This window comes from Equus przewalskii, chromosome 4, assembly GCF_037783145.1.
Source record: "Equus przewalskii isolate Varuska chromosome 4, EquPr2, whole genome shotgun sequence".
Classification (NCBI taxonomy): domain Eukaryota; kingdom Metazoa; phylum Chordata; class Mammalia; order Perissodactyla; family Equidae; genus Equus; species Equus przewalskii.
Genome location: NC_091834.1, coordinates 67,080,520 through 67,100,851, shown reverse-complemented (window position 1 = coordinate 67,100,851; position 20,332 = coordinate 67,080,520). Strand labels below are relative to the sequence as shown.

The following is a 20,332-nucleotide window of genomic DNA, read 5'->3' as shown; positions in this document are numbered from 1 at the left end:
ATTTCAGGTGTGCATCGTAATATATTTCAAATTCTGTGTAGATTACGTCATGTTCACTGCAAAAAGACTAATCACAATCTATCACTACAAACATGTGCCTAATCACCCCTTTCGCCCTCCTCCCTCCCTGCTTCCCCTCTGGTAACCACTAAGCCAATCTCTGTTGCTATGTGTTTGTTTGTCATTGTTTCTATCCTATACTTATGAGTGAGGTCATATGGTATTTGACTTTCTCCCTCTGACTTATTTCACTTAACATAATACCCTCAAGGTCCATCCAAGTTTTCACAAACGGCCGGATTTCATCATTTCTTATGATGAGTAGTAGTCCATTGCGTATATAAACCACATCTTCTTTATCCATTTGTCCCTTGATGGGCACCTAGGTTGCTTCCAAATCTTGGCTATTGTGAATAATGTTGCGATGAACATAGGGGTGCGTATATCTTTATGCATTTCTGCTTTCAAGTTCTTTGGATAAACACCCAGCAGAGGAATAGCTGGATCACATGGTAGATCTATTCTTAATTTTTTGAGGAATCTGCATACTGTTTTCCATGGTGTCTGGACCAGTTTGCACTCCCACTAGCAGTGTATGAGTGTTCCATTTTCTCCACACCCTCACCAACACTTATTGTTTCCTGCCTTGTTAATTGTAGCCATTCTGATGGAAGTGAGGTGGTATCTCATTGTCGTTTTGATTTGCATTTCCCTGATAGTTAATGATGTTGAACATCTTGTTATGTGCCTGTTCATCATTTGTATATCTTCTTTGGAGAAATCTCTGTTCAGATCTTTTGCCCATTTTTTAACTGGATTGTTAGTTTTTTGTTGTTGTTGAGATGTATGAGTGCTTTATATGTTTTGGATATTAACCCCTTATCTGATATGTGGTTTGCAAATACCTTCTCCCAATTAGTAGCTTGTCTATTTGTTTTGTTGATGGTTTCCTTTGCTGTGCAGAAGCGTTTTAGCTTTTTCTTTTGTTTCCCTTGCCTGGTCAGACATGGTATTAAAAAAAAATGATGCTAACACCAATGTTGAAGAGCATACTGCCTATGTTTTCTTCTAGAAGCTTCAGGTTTCAGGTCTTACATTCAGCTCTTTAGCCCATTTTGAGTTAGTTTTTGTGTATGGTGTAAGATAACACTTTCCTTCTTTTCCGTGTGGCTGTCCAGTTTCCCCAACACCATTTATTGAAGATGCTTTCCTTTTTGCATTGTACATTCTTGGCTCCCTTGTCAAAAAATTAGCTGTCCATAGATGTGTGGGTTTATTTCGAGGCTCTCAATTCTGTTCCCTTGAGCTGTGTGTCTGTTTTGGTACCAGTACCATGCTGTTTTTGTTACTACAGCTTTATACTATATTTTGAAATCAGGGAGTGAGATATCTCCAACTTTGTTCTTGTTTCTCAGGATTCCTTTGGCTATTTGGGGTCTTTTGTTGTTCCATATGAATTTTAGGATTCTTTGTTCTATTTCTGTGAAAAATGTTGTTGGAACTTTAATAGAGATTGTGTGAATCTATAGATTGCTTTAGGAAGTACACACCTTTTAACTATGTTAATTCTTCCAATCCAAGAGCATGGAATATCTTTCCATTTCTTTGTGTCTTCTTCAACTTCTTTTAACAATCTTTTATAGTTTTTGGTGTATGGATCTTCCACCTCTTTGGTTAGGTTTATTCCTAGGTATTTTATTCTTTTTGTTGCAATTGTAAATGGGATTTTATTCTTAATTTCTCATTCTGCTACTTCGTTGTTAGTGAAATGCAACTGATTTTTGCATGTTGATTTTGTTTCCTGTAACTTGATTGTATTCATTTATTATTTCTAAAAGTTTTTTAATGGATTATTTAGGGTTTTCTATATGTAAAATTATGCCATCTGCAAATAGTGACAGTTTCACTTTTTCTTTTCCAATTTGTATCCCTTTCATTTCTTTTTCTTGGCTGATTGCTCTGGCTAGGACTTCCAATACTACGTTAAATGAGAATGGTGAAAGTGGGCATCCTTGTCCAGTTCTTGTTCTTAGAGGGATAGCTTTCAGTTTTACTCCATTGAGAATGATATTAACTGTGAGTTTGTCATATATGGCCTTTATTATGTTGAGGTATTTTCCCTCTATACTCCCTTTATTTAGAGTTCTTATCATAAATGGAGGCTGTATCTTATCAAATGCTTTCTCTGCATCTATTGAGAAGATTATGTGATTTTTATCCCCATTTTGTTAATGTGGTGTATCACATTGATTGATTTGCAGATGTTGAACCATCCCTGCATCCCTGGAATAAATCCCACTTGATCATGGTGGATGATCTTTTCAATGTATTGCTGCATTTGATTTACTAGTATTTTGTTGAGGATTTTTGAATGAATGTTCATCAGTGATGTTGGCCTGTAATTTTCTTTTTTTGTGTTGTCCTTGTCTGGTTTTGGTATCAGGGTGATGCTGGCTTGGTAGAATGAGTTAGGAAGCTTCCCCTCCTCTTCAGTTTTTTGGGAGAGTTTGAGAAGGATAGGTATTAAGTCTTCTTTGACTGTTTGGTAGAATTCACCAGGGAAGCCCTCTGGTCCTGGACTTTTATTTTTTGGGAGGATTTTGATGACTGTTTTGATCTCCTTACCGGTGATTGGTCTGTTCAAATACTCTACTTCCTCTTGATTCAGTCTTGGAACATGTATGATTCTAAGAATTTATCCATTTCTTCTAGGTTATCCAATTTGTTGGCGTATAGCTTTTCATAGTATTCTCTTATAATCTTTTTTATTTCTGAGGTGTCTGTTGTAATTTCTCCTCTTTCATTTCTGATTTTATTTATTTGAAACTTCTCTCTTTTTTTCATGGTGAGTCTAACTAAAGGTTTGTCAATTTTATCTTTTCAAAGAACCAGATCTTGGTTTCATTGATTTTTTCTATAGTTTTTTTCATCTCTATTTCATTTATTTCTGCTCTGATTTTTATTATTTTCTTCCTTCTGCTGATTTTGGGCATTGTTCTTTTTCCAGTTCTTTCAGGTGCACTGTTAGATTGTTTAATTGGGATTCTTCTTGTTTGTTGAAGTAGGCCTGAATTGCTATAAACTGAACCACTTTTGCTCTATCCCATGGATTTGGGCATGTTGTATTTTCATTTTCATTTGTCTCCAGGTATTTTTTTATTTCTCCTTTGATTTCTTCATTGACCTAATCATTTTTCAGTAGCATTTTGTTTAATCTCCACATTTTTTTTTTGATTTTCTGATTTTCTTCTTGTAATTGATTTCTAGTTTCATGCGTTCATGGTCAGAAAAGATGCTTGGTATTATTTCAATCTTCTTAAATTTATTGAGACTTGTTTTGTGGCCTAATATGTGATCAATCCTGGAGAATGTTCCATGTGCATTTGAAAAGAATATGCATTCTGCCGTTTTTGGATGGGATGATCTATATATATCTACTAAGTCCATCTGGTCTACTGTATCATTTAAGGTCAATGTTTCCTTATTGACCTTGTGTTTGGATGATCTATCCATTGTTGTAAGTGGAGTATTAAGTCCCCTGCTATTATTGTGTCACTATTTCTCCTTTTATGTTTGTTAATAGTTGCTTTATATATTTAGGTGCTCCTAAATGCATAGATATTTACAAGTGTTATACCTTCTTGTTGGATTGTTCCCTTTATCATTATCTAAACGCCCTTCTTTGTCTTGTTACAGGTTTTGTTTTAAAGTCTATTTTATCTAAGTATTGCTACCCCAGCTTTCTTTTCATTGCCATTTGCGTGGAGCATCTTTTTCCATCACTTTACTTTCAGTTTGTGACTGTATTTAGGTCTGAAGTGTGTCTCGTGTATGCAGCATTTTTATGCGTCTTGATTTTTTTATCCAATCGGCAGCTCTATGTCTTTTAATTAGAGCATTTAGTCCACTGGCATTTAAAGTAGTTATTGATAAATATGCATTTAATTGTCATTTTGTTACTTTTTTCTGGGTGTTTTAGTAGCTCTTCTCTCTGTCTTTCTTCTTCTCTTGCTCTCTTTGCTTGTGGTTTGATGGCTTTCTTTAGTAATATGTTTGGTTTCCTTTCTCTTACTTATTTGTGTATTTGTTATAGGTTTCTGGTTTGTGATTACCACGAGGTTCATATATAACATTCTACACATATAGCAGTCTACATTGAGTTGATAGTCTCTTTAGTTTGACCTCCTTCTAAAAGCTCTAGTCTTTTACTCTTGTCCTCTCACAGTTTATGTTTTTTATACCATGTCTAACCTCTTATTTTGTGTGTGTATATCCATTACCCTCTTATCCTTGAAATAGGTAATTTTAGTACTTTTGTCTTTTAACCTTCATATTATCTTCCTAGTGGGTGGATCTGCTTCCTTTACTGTATTCTCAACTTTACCAGTGATTTTATTGTCTTTTTTTTTATAATTTTCTTATTCCTATTTATAGTCTTCTCTTTCCCACTTACATAAGTCTCTTTAGTATTTCTTGTAGAACTGGTTTCTTGGTGATAAACTCCTTTAATTAGTGCTTGTCTTGGAAACGCTTTATCTTTCCTTCTATTCTGAAAGATAACCTTGTTGGATAGAGTATTCTTGGCTGTAGATTTTTTTCCCCTCTTCACTTTAAGTATGTCATGCTTCTCTCTTCTAGCCTGTAGGGTTTTGGCTTAAAAGTCAGCTGATAGCCTTATGAGGTTTCCTCTGTATGTCACTTGTTGCCTTTCTCTTGCAGATTTTAGAATTCTCTCTTTATTTTTAATTTTGGACATTTTAATTATAATATGTCTTGGTGTGGACCTCTTTGGGTTTACCTTGTTTGGTGCTCTCTGTGTTTCCTGTACTTGGATGTCTGTTTCCTTCCTTAGGTTAGGAAAGTTTTCAGCTATTCTTCCTTCAAATAGATTCTCTGCCCCTTTGTCTCTCTCTTCTTCTTCTTGGACACCCATAATGCAAATGTTAGTGTGCTTGATATTGTCCCAGAGTTCCCTTAGACTCTTCTCATTCTTTTTAATTCTTTTTTCTTTTATTTGTTCGGCTTCGGTGATTTCCTCTAGTTGTTCATCCAGCTTGCTGATCTGTTCTTCTATATCATCTACTCTGCTATCAAGTTCCTCCAGTGAATATTTAATTTCTAGTATTGTATTCTTCATTTCTGATTGGTTCTTTTTTATATTTTCCAATTCTTTGTTGACATTCTCACTGTGTTCATCCAGTCTTCTCCCAAGATCAGTGAGCATCCTTATCACTTTTTGCTTGAACTCTTTGTCAGGTAGGGTGTTTATTTCTGTTTCATTTAGCTCTTTTTCTGGGGTTTTGTCCTATTCCCTTGCTTGGAATGTATTCCTTTGCCTCTTCACTTTGCCTCTTTCTCTGTGCTTATATCTATGTATTCGGTGGGTCAATTATGTCTCCTGTTCTTCGAGAAGTGGCCTTATGTAAGAGACAACTTTTGAGGCCCATCAGTGTGCTTCCCTCTTGTCACCAGCCAAGTGTTCCAGGAGTGACCCCTGTGTGGGCTACGTGTGTCTTTCTGCTGTGGCAGGGTTGTTTTTGCTGCAAGTATCCAGGGAGTCTAGGTTTTTCCCCCTGGCCAGCTGTTCGTAAATTGGGTTTGGGGAGCCCCAGCAAAGTTGGCTGCAAGGTCTAATAGCTCACTCCTGTTGTAGTTTTTCTGTTAAGTGAGTAGGCATCAAGTGTGGCTTGTTGCTAAGCTTAGGTGCTTACAATTTCTATAGGCCTTAGGCTTGCAAGGCCATTGCCAGCTCTCTCAGGATTGCAGCTGAGTAGGGCTGGTCTCAGGCACAGAAGCACCCAATTGTTTCAGGCTGTAGCAGGCAGGGCCCATCCCCTATGAGGTTGTTTGAGAAGCAAAGATCTTCTGCCACTGATCAGCCCCACTCCCCATAAGTCCACACACACCATCAACACAGTCCTGGCCCTTGTACATGTCCCGACCCCCTGGAGCGTACTCAGTCACCCCACTGCAGATGCTGCCACACTCTCCACCAATGCCCTCACATTCCACTTGCTCTTCACATGGCCCTGCCCCACAGAGATGGACATACTTACCTGCCTGTAGAGGATCGAGGCACCCAGTCTATGCAGGCCAACAAGTAGCCTGAGGGTTTGCTATTGGGTGGGGCCAGTCCCTGGGGTAGATTGTCTGCCCTGAGTAAGCTGGATTAAATTGGTGCTCTAGTGGATGTGGCAGACCCCTGGGCTAGCAAGCCAAGGGAAGAACTCCAATGGTGTCTGCCAGTGTCTGTGTCAGCACACCTGTACTAGATCACATCAATGGTTGCTACCAATGTCTCAGTCCCCAGAGAGGTCTCACCTCTCACTGAGATGCACCCAGAGCCCACCAAGTGAGTCTCTCTTCACCAAAGGACTATGCACCTTTCCTTCTGGTGATTTTACATTGCTTTCTGAGATGGATGAATTTGTGTGTGGGCCCTTTAAGAGGTGGGTTTTTCCACTTACTTCCGATAGCTTTTCTGGGGGTTTTCCTTACTGTAGTTACTAGCCAGCAAAGCCAGATATTATGACACTCGTCTCTCTTGTGCTGAGTCTGAAGTCTGCTTACAAAGGTAATGTGCTCCTGCTTGGGTCCCACACTCCTCCGAGGAAGGCTGTATACCTTAAAGTTGCTCCCAGCTAGATGGCTGTGAACCTCCATGGCTTGCAAAGGTGGGTTTTTCCCCCCCAGAAAGGAACTCCTGCCTCTTCCATCTCAGTCAGGACTGTCCCTTGTTGTGGGAGTTCTTTGTATACAGTTTTCAGTTCTCTCTCAGGGGTAATTTTTCCAAGAATAGTTGTAACCTGGTTGTGTTTGCAGGAGGGGGTGAGTTCAGAGTCTGCCTATGCTGCCATCTTGACAAGATCTCTCTAAAAGTTGGTTTTTAAAAACTAATAAATTTTATAAATTCCTGGAAATGCAGATTAAGAAAAAAACTATGGGCACCAAATACCAATATCAAGAATGATTCTTACAAAAGAGAGGCTTAACTATGGATCCCACAGTTAAGAAAATGAAAACAAAGGCTATCACAACAGTGTTAGGGTAATAATTTCAATGAAATAGTGAAATGGTTCAAAAAGCCATAATTTGCCAAAATGCCACAAGAAGAAATGTAAAATACAAATAGTCGAATATTTAGTAAAGAAATTGAATAAGTAATTAAAATCCTTTGAAAAAAAATTTTAGGCTTTACTAATGAATTCTTCCAAATATTTAGAAATAAAATCAATCTTACATACACTATTTCAGAGCACAGAAAAAGAGGAAGAATTCCCCAAGTCATTTTTTAAGGTCATCATAACTTTGATAGCAACACTGGTAAGAACATTACAATAAAGGACCCATGAGAGGCCAACTCTCTCATTTATATAGACCTAAAACTCCTATATAATATTAGTAAAGCAAATCCAGTGATATATAAAAATTACAACACTTTATGGGCACATAAGAATTATTCCAGGAAGGCAGCGTGGTATATATAACACGTGAAAATCAATGAATGCAATTCACCGTATAAACGGAATAAAGGAGAAGAATCATATGATCATCTCAAATAGAGGGAGAAAAATCACTCAGTAAAATTCAATGCCTATCTACAATATTTAAAAAAGAAAACCTACAAAGTATAGAAAGATATTTACAAAATCCTACATCAAACATCATGCTTCACTGAGAAATAATGGAAGTTTTCCTCTTGATAACAGATATAAGTCAAAGATGCCTTCTGTCACTACTTGGATTCTAATCTAGGACCTATTCTGACCCAGTGTATGAGGCAAGACAATCAATAAAAGGTATAAGAATTAGAAAAGAAGAAATAAAACTGTCTTTATTTGCAAGTGATGTGATTTTAAACATAAAAATTCCAGAGAATCTACAGACTTATTGAATAAATTTGTTAATTTAGCAAAGTCAATAGTTACATGTTAATTTGCAAACATCAATTATATTTCGCACTTGCAACACACAAGCAGAGAATACAATTTTTAAAATAATACTATTTAAATTAGCATCAAAGAGCATTAAAATAAATCTAACAGAAAACAAGCAAGTCTTCTATGTAAGAGAATATGAAACAATGAGAGAAATCAAAGACCGCAATGAACAGAAGTCTATACCTTGCTTTTGGATAAAAATTCAGTATTGTGAACATGCCAGTTCTCCCTCAAAACTGTCTATATTCAATGTATTTCTAATCAAAATCTAAACAAATTTTCATGGAAATTGGCAAGCTGATTTGAATATTTATAAGGTATCATAAAGGGCCTAAAATGTCCAAGACAATTTTAAAAAGGGACATATTGGAAAGATTTTAATTACTAGATATCAAGGTTTATTTTAAATCTAAAATATTTCAGACAATATGGTATTGGCACAATAATACACAAATAGACCAATGGAACAGTATAGAGTCCACAAACTAAATCCACACATATATGGACATTTAATTTACAAAACAGTGGCGGTACAGAACAGTGGGAAATAATGATCTTTTCAGTAAATGGAGCTGAGTAAATTGAACATTCAAATGGAAGAAAAATTAATCTTCACTCCTTACCCCACATTACACATAAAAATCTGTTCCAGATAGAGAGTTGATCTAAATGTGAAGGGCAAGATGACAAGATTTCTAGAAGTAATAAAGAAAAATATCTTTATGATCTTGGGGTATAGAAAGTCTTTTTTAGGATACAAAAACCACTAATCGTTAAAGAAGATACTGATAATTTGAACTATATTAAATAAAATTTTATGTCCAGGAAAGACATTATCAAGAGAGTCAAAAGGGTAAACCATGGAGTGGGAGCAGATTTTTAGAGTTCATATAACTCACGAAGGACTCATATCAAATATGTATCAATAAGAAAAAGACGAATAATACAATAAAGTTATTATATGCAAAATTTGTGAAGAGGCAATTTGCAAAAGATTTCCCAGAAAACGCATAACATGTTATTCATCTTTATTAGTGATTTGGGAACTGCAAGTAAAAATTGCAATGAAATACCACTAACTATACATCAAAAAGCTGAACTTTAAAAGACCCACAATACCAAGCATTGAGGAGATGTGGAGTAAATAGAATTTTCATACACTGCTAGAGAGAGTGGAAAAGTAGTACAACTAAAGCTTTACTTCTAAAGCTGATCACACACGTATCTCATGAACCAGCCATTGCATTCCTAGATAACATATCCAACAGAAAATGCATCTGTACGTGTGCAAAAAAATTACAAGAATGTTTATAACAGCCCAAGTCTGGAAACATCCCAGATGTAAGTCAAAAATAAAATGTGTTACAAAAAAAAAAAATTGTGGGATGAGCAGAATTGCTCTTACCATGAAGAAGAGTGAAGTAATGCTACATGCAAAAACATGCAGTTTGCAAACAGTTTGTTGATTAAAAAAAAAAAAAAAAAGCCAGACCCAAAAGAAGTCACTATGTGATTACATTTATACAAAGTTTAAATACTGGTAAAACTGACATATGATGTTCTAAGTCAGGAGGTGGTTGTTACTACTGGGGACAAGTGGGAGGAGTGACAGGAAGAAGGAGAATTTCTGTGCTATCTCTTAACCTGGTGGTAGTTACTCAAATGTGCTCGCTTTGTGGTAATTCATCTGGTTGTACCCTTATAGTTTGTACACTTTTCTGTCTATACATTATATGAAACAACAAAAGTTCAGTGCTATAAGTGATTGAACACTGATTATTTTCGGTTCTATTATTTCCAAATAAGAGTTCAACCAACATTCTCTTTTCTCCCTTTAGGCTTCAGATGGGACAGCCTCGTTTTCCAAATTACTTAAATGCTACCGCTCATTTTCCTGAGTATGATGCTAACGCATACTCTTTCTCACTTTGAGATATGTTTGGCCAGTGCTTCATCCTCACTGAAATAAGTGCCAGAACAATTAGCTCCAAATCCATATTTAGAGCTCATTTGGAACAAATTTGCATGTGGCATTTGTGAGCTTCCAGCTCTTACCTATTAAATCAATATACAAAGTAAACTCTGGTTGAACTCTGCTGCAGATTTTCAAAATCATCTTATTCACATAAAATGAATAATTTCCAATGTTGGGACCCTGTATAAAAATGAGACTGCTGGGGGTTGGCCCTGTGGCCAAGTGGTTCAGGTTCCATGTGCCCCACTTCAGTGGCTCGGGTTCGTGGGTTCAGATCTGGAGTGGAGACATACTCCACTCATCAGCCATGCTGTGGAGACATCCCACATACAAAATAGAGCAAGATTGGCATGGATGTTAGCTCAGGTTGAGTCTTCCTCACCAAAAAAAAAGAGACTGCTGATGAGAACACGTCAAATATTCCAAGGGCAGAGGAGGGATCTGTGAGGCGCAGAATCACAGTGTCTAAAGATACCCACTAATACTGCAAACACCCTTCCGAGTAATCATCCAGTCTCGGCATGCTCGTCTTCTGACAACTCTGACATCTACAGTTATTCATTACTTACAAGCTGAAATGACTCACTGTACCATCTACCCACAACTTCGATTCCCCCTTTCTGGCCACAGAGAAAAAGCTTAATCCCTTTTCTAGACAACAGCCCTGCAAGCACTGCACGCTATTTACCTTGTCTGGAATGAGTCTTCTCTTTCCCATATCTGGAGCTGTAGTCTTGTTAAAACAATATTCATGTGGTGTCGCTTTAGGTTCCTCCACCCTCCTGACTACTCTGCTTTCAATACCCTTCAGTTTCTTTTACTTCCTCCTTCTTAAGGGTTCATCTAGAACAGCACCAAATGCTTTCAGCGTGCTCTGACCTGTGAAATGATGTCTCTTGTTATGTGGCGCTTTATTTAAGAGCTGGCTATAAGCACATCTTCTACCATCCTGTGCTTTTAGACCCAAGAGAAGACCCTTGCATTCATCTTTACAGAACTTTATTTTGCTCCAGGCCTTTTCAGAACGTTTTGGATGCTAAATCTGACCACCACATCTTCATTCAAGTTGTCCAACAGGACAGAACTGAAGTTCGAGGCCTTCACCAGCCACCCAAATGCTTCCACGTGGGCACCAGTTCATTCATGAATGCCCTTCAGCTAGTTATTCTCCAAACATCAAACAGCCTGTGCTTGCAGAATATGAATATGGCCAGTGGCGACCATGCCAAATGCCTGGATGAAAGCCACATAACCTATGTCGAATGAATGTTGTTCATCTTTATTCTGGTAACCTGCCCAAGATATCCTGTCACTTTCCAGCCACATGAATTAGGATGTGGACTCTGCGCTCACAGTGAACACAAGGATTTGGAAGTTCATCTGCATTCAAGTTCCTCCCTTTCAATTAGGAAACTGAGTGTCCTTAAAGACCATGTAGACTCCCTGAGCCTCATTTTGCTAATTAAGAAAATAGGATAATTGCATACACCTCTACTGTAGAAATTTTTTGTTTGTTTTATGATTTGTGTGCACTTGTATAAAGCAGCACTTTTCCTTTAAGGTGTTCCAAGAACTTCAAACTCTACATGCAGAGTGTTCTGAAACAGAAACCATCAAACATCCCCGCCAGTGCAGAGGCCCAAGAGTCACTCCCTCACTTCTCAGACTATGAGGAGTTCTACTTACATGCATGACAAAATATTCTAACGTGTTTTAGGGCAATTGCTATGGCGACAAATGAATTTTATCGGGGAACATAAATGCACCTCAAATCTATACTTCCTCTCAGCAAAGGACTAGATCCAAGGCCTATGTAATTGTCAGGAGACAAGTTTCATAGTGCCATTTTTAAAGCAGAACTTGATTTTCTAGAAGTAGCAGAGCAGCAGCCTCTGCATTATGGGAGACCACACTCCCGTAAACATAGGGGAAGAATTTCAATTTTCAATGTATTTATTCACCAATAAATTTCAAACACACACACACATGTATACACATACACACACAGCCCAAATAACACACACACACACATGTATACACACACACACACAGCCCAAATAACACACACACACACATGTATACACATACACACACAGCCCAAATAACACACACACACACATATACACATACACACACAGCCCAAATAACACACACACACGTATACACATACACACACAGCCCAAATAACACACACACACACACGTATACACATACACACACAGCCCAAATAACACACACACACACATGTATACACATACACATACAGCCCAAATAACACACACACACACGTATACACATACACACACAGCCCAAATAACACACACACACACATGTATACACACAGCCCAAATAGATATCATAATTGAATCACCAGACAAAAAGTTTTATTCCAGGCTAAGCCAGGCCAGCACCCAATCATAAGCTTCAAGCATACCAACCCTGTTTACAGAAATAGTCTTGGACCTGTATTTTTGACCTGCACCTTAACTTCTTGCCTCAGCTTCCATCCACCCAGCCCATCCACCCAGCCCTTTTTTTTTTTTTTGCTGAGCAAGATTAGCCCCAAGCTAACATCTGTTGCTAATTTTCATTTTTTTTTTGCTTGAGGAAGATTCACCCTGAGCTAACATCTGTGCCAATCTTCCTCTATTTTATATGTGGGTTGCCGCCACAGCATGGCTAATGAGTGGTGTAGGTCCACCCCCAGAATCTGAACCTCCAAACTTGGGCTGCCAATGAAGAACATACTGAGATTAACCACTAGGCCACAGGGCCAGGCTCCTCCATCCATCCAGCTCTTGACTGGCTTTGTCTCCATTTAGTGGCCCTGTGCTTGCTGCTTGTAGCTGAAGGTTGATGTGGCTTCTTCAGTTCCAGGCAGCCTGCCGACCTGATAGAGCCCTAGCCTGGAACTCATCATCAACAGTGGTTTCCTTGGTTACCTAACACTCACTCCCTAAGTGAGAGGTTCAGAGAGTTCCCCTGAAAGTGTCCAACTCTTGCCAGGGAAATTTAAGAGACAGTGACAGTGGGCCTTGACTTAGCAGCCCCAGAAGTTTCATTCTCGTTAAAAAAAAATCCCATGGTTTCCTGTTTATTTAACATCTTTGTCTCAATCGTCTATTTTGGTCACTGCATCTTTTGAGTACATTTTTTTCTTATAGGGTGAATTTATTAACTTATTCAATGAATGCTTATTTACAGGTATTGTACTTAACAGCACAGCTCCAGAAGCTGCCTGTCCATGTGATTGTGCCTTTGCTGAGGAACTTGTGATCTGCTCATGCAACATCACTCAAAGACCTTATCACACTGGCCAGCACTCTGCTTGACAATGTCTCTTTATCTTTGAATTCCTTCACCTTGATACACAAATCTTCCCATTTACACATTATTTCTCATTTGTTATCATTCCCAATTTGTACACCAAAACCTTAATTTACCTACCATAAGAAACTCTTTTGTGTAATTCAATATCCATATTTTGTGTATAGTTCAAAGAAGAAAAGGTCCTTGAAATTAGGGGCTATGATTATCTACAACTGATTGACAAACACTTAGCACAATAGCACAAACAACATTGTAAATGCTCAATAAATGTTTGCATAGTTGGTGGATGGATAGATGGTTGGATTGATGGATGGATGGATGGATGGATGGATGGTTGGATCCATAGATGGATGGATGGATGGATGGGTGAATGGATGCTTAGTATGTGCTAGGCAGATATTAAGAATTTCATGTAAAATAAACAAGTCACAGGGGTGTAATGTACAGCATGGTGACCATAGTTAACAATATTGTATTGTATATTTGAAAGTTGCTAAGAAAGTAAATCTTAAAAGTTCTCATCACAAGAAAAGAGATTTGTAACTATGTGTGGTGATGGATGTTAATTAGACTTATTGTGGTGATAGTTTCACAACATAAATGAATATCAAATCATTATGTTGTATACCTGAAATTAATATAATGTTACATGTCAATTATATCTCAATTAAAATAAATAGGTAAGAATTTCATAAAATTTTGTATATTATCCCCTCAATAATTCTAGGGGGTTGGACCTATTAGTCTCATTTTATAGATGGGAAAGAAAACAGAAATATTATGGTAACTTGCTCAAGACTATTGTTAACAAATACTTGTTACTTTTTAATATGTTATTCAGAGTTGTATTACTGATTAATGATTAATAATCCTATCAGCTAGCATCTACTGAATACTTATGTTTTCAATAAGTATTTTCTTCACATTGTCTTATGTAGCTCTCAGGCAATGCTGTGAGATAGAGCTATTATTACATACATCCATTATAAGTATTCTTTAGTGTCACTCTCCAAAGTGTTCTATACGTGCATGACAAGGTAAATAAGAGATGTGCAATGCTATCTTTTCACTAATTCACACTTATCTCTTCATGGCTAGCCCAGGAAGTAGAGTATAAAAGAACCTCTGCTTCTGCCTTCCTGGAAACAGTACTACCCAAAGCAGATAAAATCAGTAGATATCTACAGTTGCTTCTCCAGTTCCTCATTACCAGAGAGATAGTCATCTGGATCACTAAATGGTCATCACTAAACTAATTTGAATTTATCTCCCATTAGTTATAGGGTCAGGATAAGACCTTAAAAAAGTATATATTTGTTTTCTCTTATGCACTATCTCAGACTATTAAATAGCTGGTTAAATGGGGAAATTTTTATGGTAAGATGACTCAACTACGAATTAGGTTCATCTAAATGTCATCATTCCTAATTTTATTTTATTTTTATTGAGATATAATTTACGTATAACATTATATTAGTTTCAGATGTACAACATAATGATTCAATATTTATATACATTGTGAAATGATCACCACAAGTCTAGCTAACATCCATCCCCATATGTAGTTACAAAATTTTTTTTTCTTATGATGAAACTTTTAAGATTTACTGACTTAGGAACTTTTGAACATGCAATACAGTATTATTAACTGTAGTCACTCATTGTTCCTACATTAGCTTTCCTAAAAGAGTCTGATAGCTCTCACAGGCTTTCTTTACCTTTTAAAAATCTGAGTTCTCTCTCTTCTTCCACCTGAATCACTTCTAAATTCCTATCCTGCAGTTGCTTGTTTCCTCTTTCATCTGGTCTGCCCTATTACCAATGCTTTCTATTACATTCTTCATCTCATTCATTGGGTTCTTCAGATCTAGAATTTCTGTTTGGTTCTTATTTGTAATTTCAATCTCTCAGGTAAAGTACTCCCTTTGTTCATTAATTTATTCCTGACTTCACTGAATTGCCTTTCTGAGTTTTCTTGCAGCTTGTGGAGTTTCTTCATAACAGCTATTTTGAATTCTCTACCAGTTAGATCACAGTATTCCACGTTTTTGAGTTTGGTTGCTGGAGAATTGTCATTTTCTTTCCGCAATATGATATTACCTTGACTTTTCATAGCGTTTGGTGAAATGTGCCTCTGCTGTTGCATTTCAAGTAGGAAACACCTTTCTTATTTGTTTACTTTGAGGGCTTGGTTTACTTTGATTCTAAGTTTGTCTGGCCATTAGAAACCTTTCTCTTGTTTTCCAGAAGGTGGTGCTATAGCACAAGTTTTTGGTTTCCCTCATCCAGCTGACTGGATGCTACACACTTTCACTTTCCACTTTCTCTGCCAGAGAGGTGACTGCAGCCACCATTGCCACTACCACAATCCCAGCATATTGCACTGTCAGTTCTGGGGGGTGACACAGCCTTGGCCTGTTTCTCCCTTTCCTCTGCCTCCAACTCATATCTATCCTGCTCCAATGGCTTGCTGAGTTCTCCTATCAGGCTGGCTGGACCTCCATAAATTTTCTAGCTCCCATGAGTGCTCAGCTTTGCACCCTCCAGATTACCTTTTTCCTGAAGGTGGCAAGTAGTGGTGGGGCAGGCTTATGACCCCCTTTGATCCACAGCCTCCTCTGAGTTCTTGCATAGGAACTTTCAAATGCACAGATGCGTGATCTCCCCACCATCCTGGTGTACCATGCAAAGGCACTTTTGTTTGGTTATGAATGTTCAGTTACTTATAAATCAAAGAGAAGAGAGAAAAGGAACGACTTATGCTGCTGTGATGCTGACATCACTCTCCTCAGAAACTTCTCTTTAAAGAGGTATGGCCTTAGAGTGATTAATTTTTGGTGGTTTGCCCAGACTTTCCTAGTTTTAGCACAGAAATCCCACATCCCAGGAAACTCCTCAGTACCCAGCAAGCAGGGATGTTTGGTCACCCTGCTCGGCCCTTCCAAACAAGCTTCTAAGATCTGATACAGTTCCACACAAAACTACCACTCCATGAAAACCTGTGAATACAAAACTCTACTCTTCAGAGAAAAGCACATTTCTTTTCTATTTATTAAATATTCCATCTTTTTGAAAATGCAAATCTTAAATAATATGTCTCCGTCCAGGTCAGCCTTTATCCTGTTGGTGATGATGCTGAAAGGATGATTGCTCAACAGCTGTGGTGACACTTGTAAAAAATGATGCTCATCGGGTCGTGGCCAAGACACAGCTCCTCAGTGGCAGAGACTGGTCTCCAACCAGCTGATGCTGCCTCACAACCATGTAGATATACTGAGAGCTAAACCTCCTATCGCTATGGTGCCGATGGACTGGGATATCTGTGGGTACACCCCATAACAAGGCCAGTGTCTCCAGTGGTTATTCAATGGTGACCCCAGCTTTAGGGCTTTAGGCTCTCCACTGGACAGGCACACAACAAAGTTTCCTTTAGTTTGAGTTGAGTTTTATCCACACTGATGCACTCATTCATATTTTGTAGCACATTGTTATTCACCATTCTTGTGCCTTAGTATGAATGAGCATCTTCAGGAAGCATGTGTCATGTTATGGGATGCTCTAGGCAGGGGTCAGCAAACTTTTCCTGGAAATGGCCAGATAGTGTATTTTAGGCTTTGAGGACACATGAGCTCTACCACAACTACTCAGATCTCCTGTTATAAGGCAAAAGCAGTCATAGACAACACACAAATGACTACGTTCCCATAAAATATAAAAACACTCAGGAGGCCAGATTTTGCTTGAGGGCTGTAGTTTGTGACTTCTGCCATTAACAAAAAAAGTTGTAGTTAGACACAGAGGTCTAGAAGAAACAGGTATTAAGCCATTCTGGAGAGTGTAATGTAAAATCCAGTTTTATACCTCTTTAGACTGCTGAAGGTTTCAAATCATTGAAATCTTGGTCCAATTGTAAAACTCTTTGGGCCACCTTAGACACTTCACTAAAGCACTGCCATTCTTACATCTTGCCCAGGAAAATTGTGGGAAAGTAGGTGTAGATCTTCTGAAATTCATCTGGATGAAAAAAGTTTTTTTCTCTGCACTATTTTTGAGCATATAAACTGGACAGAACCTCTAGTTTAAAAGTTTTGCATGAATAAACATCTCATCTGAATGCTAGTGCTAACATTTTTCAAATTTTGTTTTTAACTTAAAGACTGTCATTTGTTCAACTGGTACACTGTGGGCTTCACGATCATGCTCTTGCCAGCCACAATGCACTAAATTTCCCATACCTTTCAGGGATCTGCCTGAGTGGCTGTGGCTTGGCTGGAAGTATGAGTGCCTGTGGCCAGGGATAGTCTTGAAGAACACTTTGTTCTGAAATGAGTTTTAAGCTATAACATCACACATTTTCAATATCAGGGTCTTGTTAAACCAGGCAACGATTCCTACCCTAACAGAATCATTACAAGCAAAATGGTCTCATTATATATAGGCTTTTTAAAACTCATACTTTTAGAGATTTTAAAACCTATTGCCTGATCAGTTTCCCGTTCTTTTCCTCAACAGGTCCTCAAATAAAAGTGACCCCTATTTTGGCTGCTCACTGCTCCCCTGAAGTAGCAAATCTCTTTTAAAATGTCTCTGCCACATTAATTTTAGAGAAATTTGTCATAAGAAAAAATCCTTTATTCACATAAGCAAAGTCTAAAGGGGAAGCACGTGTTTATTATACCAGAGAAAGTTCATTCAGATAAAACCTTTCTTGGGGACATAGGTTCAGATAAGTCTCTACCTCAGCTGCTTTTGGTAGGTGGTTCACTGGGGACATACCCTACAACTCAGCTCTGCTTTAATGATCCCATAATGTCTGCAGAGCTATCACACAGGGGTGTGAAATCGTGGCAAACTCCTGTATGGGTTTTTCACCGTAGAAACAGTCTAGAGATGCTATCATAAAATTAACAGTTTCCCTAATAAAACATATCTACATTTTATATCCACCACAGGTCACCAGCCCCAGCAGAGCAGGGATTTTGAGTCTGCCTTCTCCCCCTCACCAGGTGCCAGGTATAGGACAGCTATTCTGAGTTCCAGAATAGATTATACAGCCATCCACCAGAAGACGTTCAGAAATAACTCACCCCAGGAGGCCTTCCACATCCATCTCAGAAATAGCCTGGCTGATCTTAGAAAAGAATTGTGAGCAGTGGATGGTAGAAGCTGATGGTCCACTCACATTGGCAAACACATCCATGCCTTCGTTCTCTTGGTCAGCCAAAAAACCTTAACATAGACAAGAAAATACGGCAGTCTCCCCTTATCCACAGTGGATATGCGCCAAGACCCCCAGCAGACACCTAAAACGGCGGATAGTACCAAATCTTATATATACTATGTTTTTTCCTATACATACATACCTACGATAAAATTTAACTGATAAATTAGGCACAGTAAGAAATTAACAACAATAATTAATAATAAAACAGAACAATTATAACAAGATACTGTATTAAAAGTTATGTGAATGTGGTCTTTCTCTCTCTCTCAAAATATTTTTGTGCTGTATTCACCCTTCTTCTTGTGATGCTGTGAGATGATACAATACCTATTTGATGAGATGAAGTGGGGTGAATAATGTAGGCATTGTGACATAGCATTAGGCCACTAATGCCCTTCTAACGATAAGTTAGAAGGAGGATCATCAAGCCATAAAGATGTCGATGGTTGGATGTCAGGGGCAGAATATATAGATGTTTGGAGATCCAACAAATGGATGATTCACATCCCAGGTGAGGTGGAGTAGGATGCTGTGAGATTTCATCATGCTACTCAGAATGGTGAGCAATTTTAAACTTATGAATTATTTATTTCTGGAATTTTCCATATATTTTCGAACCATGGGTGACCTCAGGTAACTGAAACTGCAGAAAGTGAAACCACAGTTAAGGGGGATGAAATAAAATGAATTCCTATGAAATACAAAACCAACCCTATTAATATTAAATCTCACCTTGACCAGAGCTTCAAACAGCTCCTTGGCCTACAGCTTCCCAAATACAAAGCAAACACTAGCTTTGCTGATGGCAGCAATGCCTCTGAGAATAACTTTTTTGCGTGAAGTCAAAGACAACCTCTACAAACCCCATCAGCCTAGTTATCCCTCTGCAGTGAATCCTGAAAGATTCTTCTTTGTATCTCTTAGGCCATTAATTCATTCTTTATTCATGTCAGCTGTGCAATTTAATTCATCTACTGTTTTCTTTTTAATTTCCAAGAACTCTGTCTTGATTTGTAATAGCTATAAATCCTCTTTTGTTAATGGTTTTACTGTTTCCCCACTAACTCTCCTTCCTTGCATGTTTCGTGTGTTTTCATGATATCAGTGCCTCTGTTTCACACTATTAGTGATGCTGGTCCTGATATCAGTTCCCCTACGTTAAACCCAACATATATGGGGTTAAAACCAAAGCACTCTTTCCCTGATTACTCCCTGGGCTCCTGGGTCCCTGACTCCAGAATCTACTATCCGCCATGGAGACAGACAGCCAAGGTCAGTCACCTGGATTCCTTATCACCTCCTTCTCCTCCCTGCAGGCAGTGTCCCAAGGCCAAATACAGGCTGGTGGGAAAGCTCAGACCAGCAAGGCCACTGACTGCCCACCCTCCTTCTCTACAAACAGCTGCATTCCTCACACACTTTTAAAACCCCTCACTTCCCATCTTTCAGAGAGACAGGATGAAACAAGACAAATTTGAGGGCTCACTCTCGTCTCCCAGCTGATGTCATCTGAAATAAAATTACTTTCCTTGCTGTCAGCCTGGTGTTTCCATTTTTATTTGGCCCCTCTTGTGTGGCAGGTAAGGAACTTACGTTTGTAGGCACTAACAATTGTTTTCTAGACGTTTTTCAAGATTTAGAACTCCATGGACCTATTTTGAGTTGAGGTTTAAAACACTGTTGATCAGGAGTCTATTTTCATTCCCAAGGGGGAATACTCATTCCTCTACTCTGACCAAAAGTCCTGACCACGGACGAGTGGTATTTGTTGAGAGGAAGAGCAGGGATGAGGCTGGGCTGAGTGTGCAGAAGGCCAAGTGAATAGAGTAGGGTTCTCCACTCTTCCTGTCAACCAAATGCTTC

The 20,332-nt window shown here is 38.4% G+C and overlaps 1 protein-coding gene across 1 annotated transcript in view; it reads right to left on the bottom strand.

Annotated features, from left to right (window-relative positions):
* The window catches only part of GPR141 (G protein-coupled receptor 141), a 75,093-nt gene extending 64,359 nt beyond the window's left edge, over positions 1-10,734 (bottom strand). Inside the window, exon 1 of the mRNA XM_070616292.1 lies at positions 10,604-10,734. The gene's annotated coding sequence lies outside the window, so the exon portion shown is untranslated. The remainder of the gene's footprint in view (positions 1-10,603) is intronic.
* Between the last annotated feature and the right edge of the window lie 9,598 nt (positions 10,735-20,332).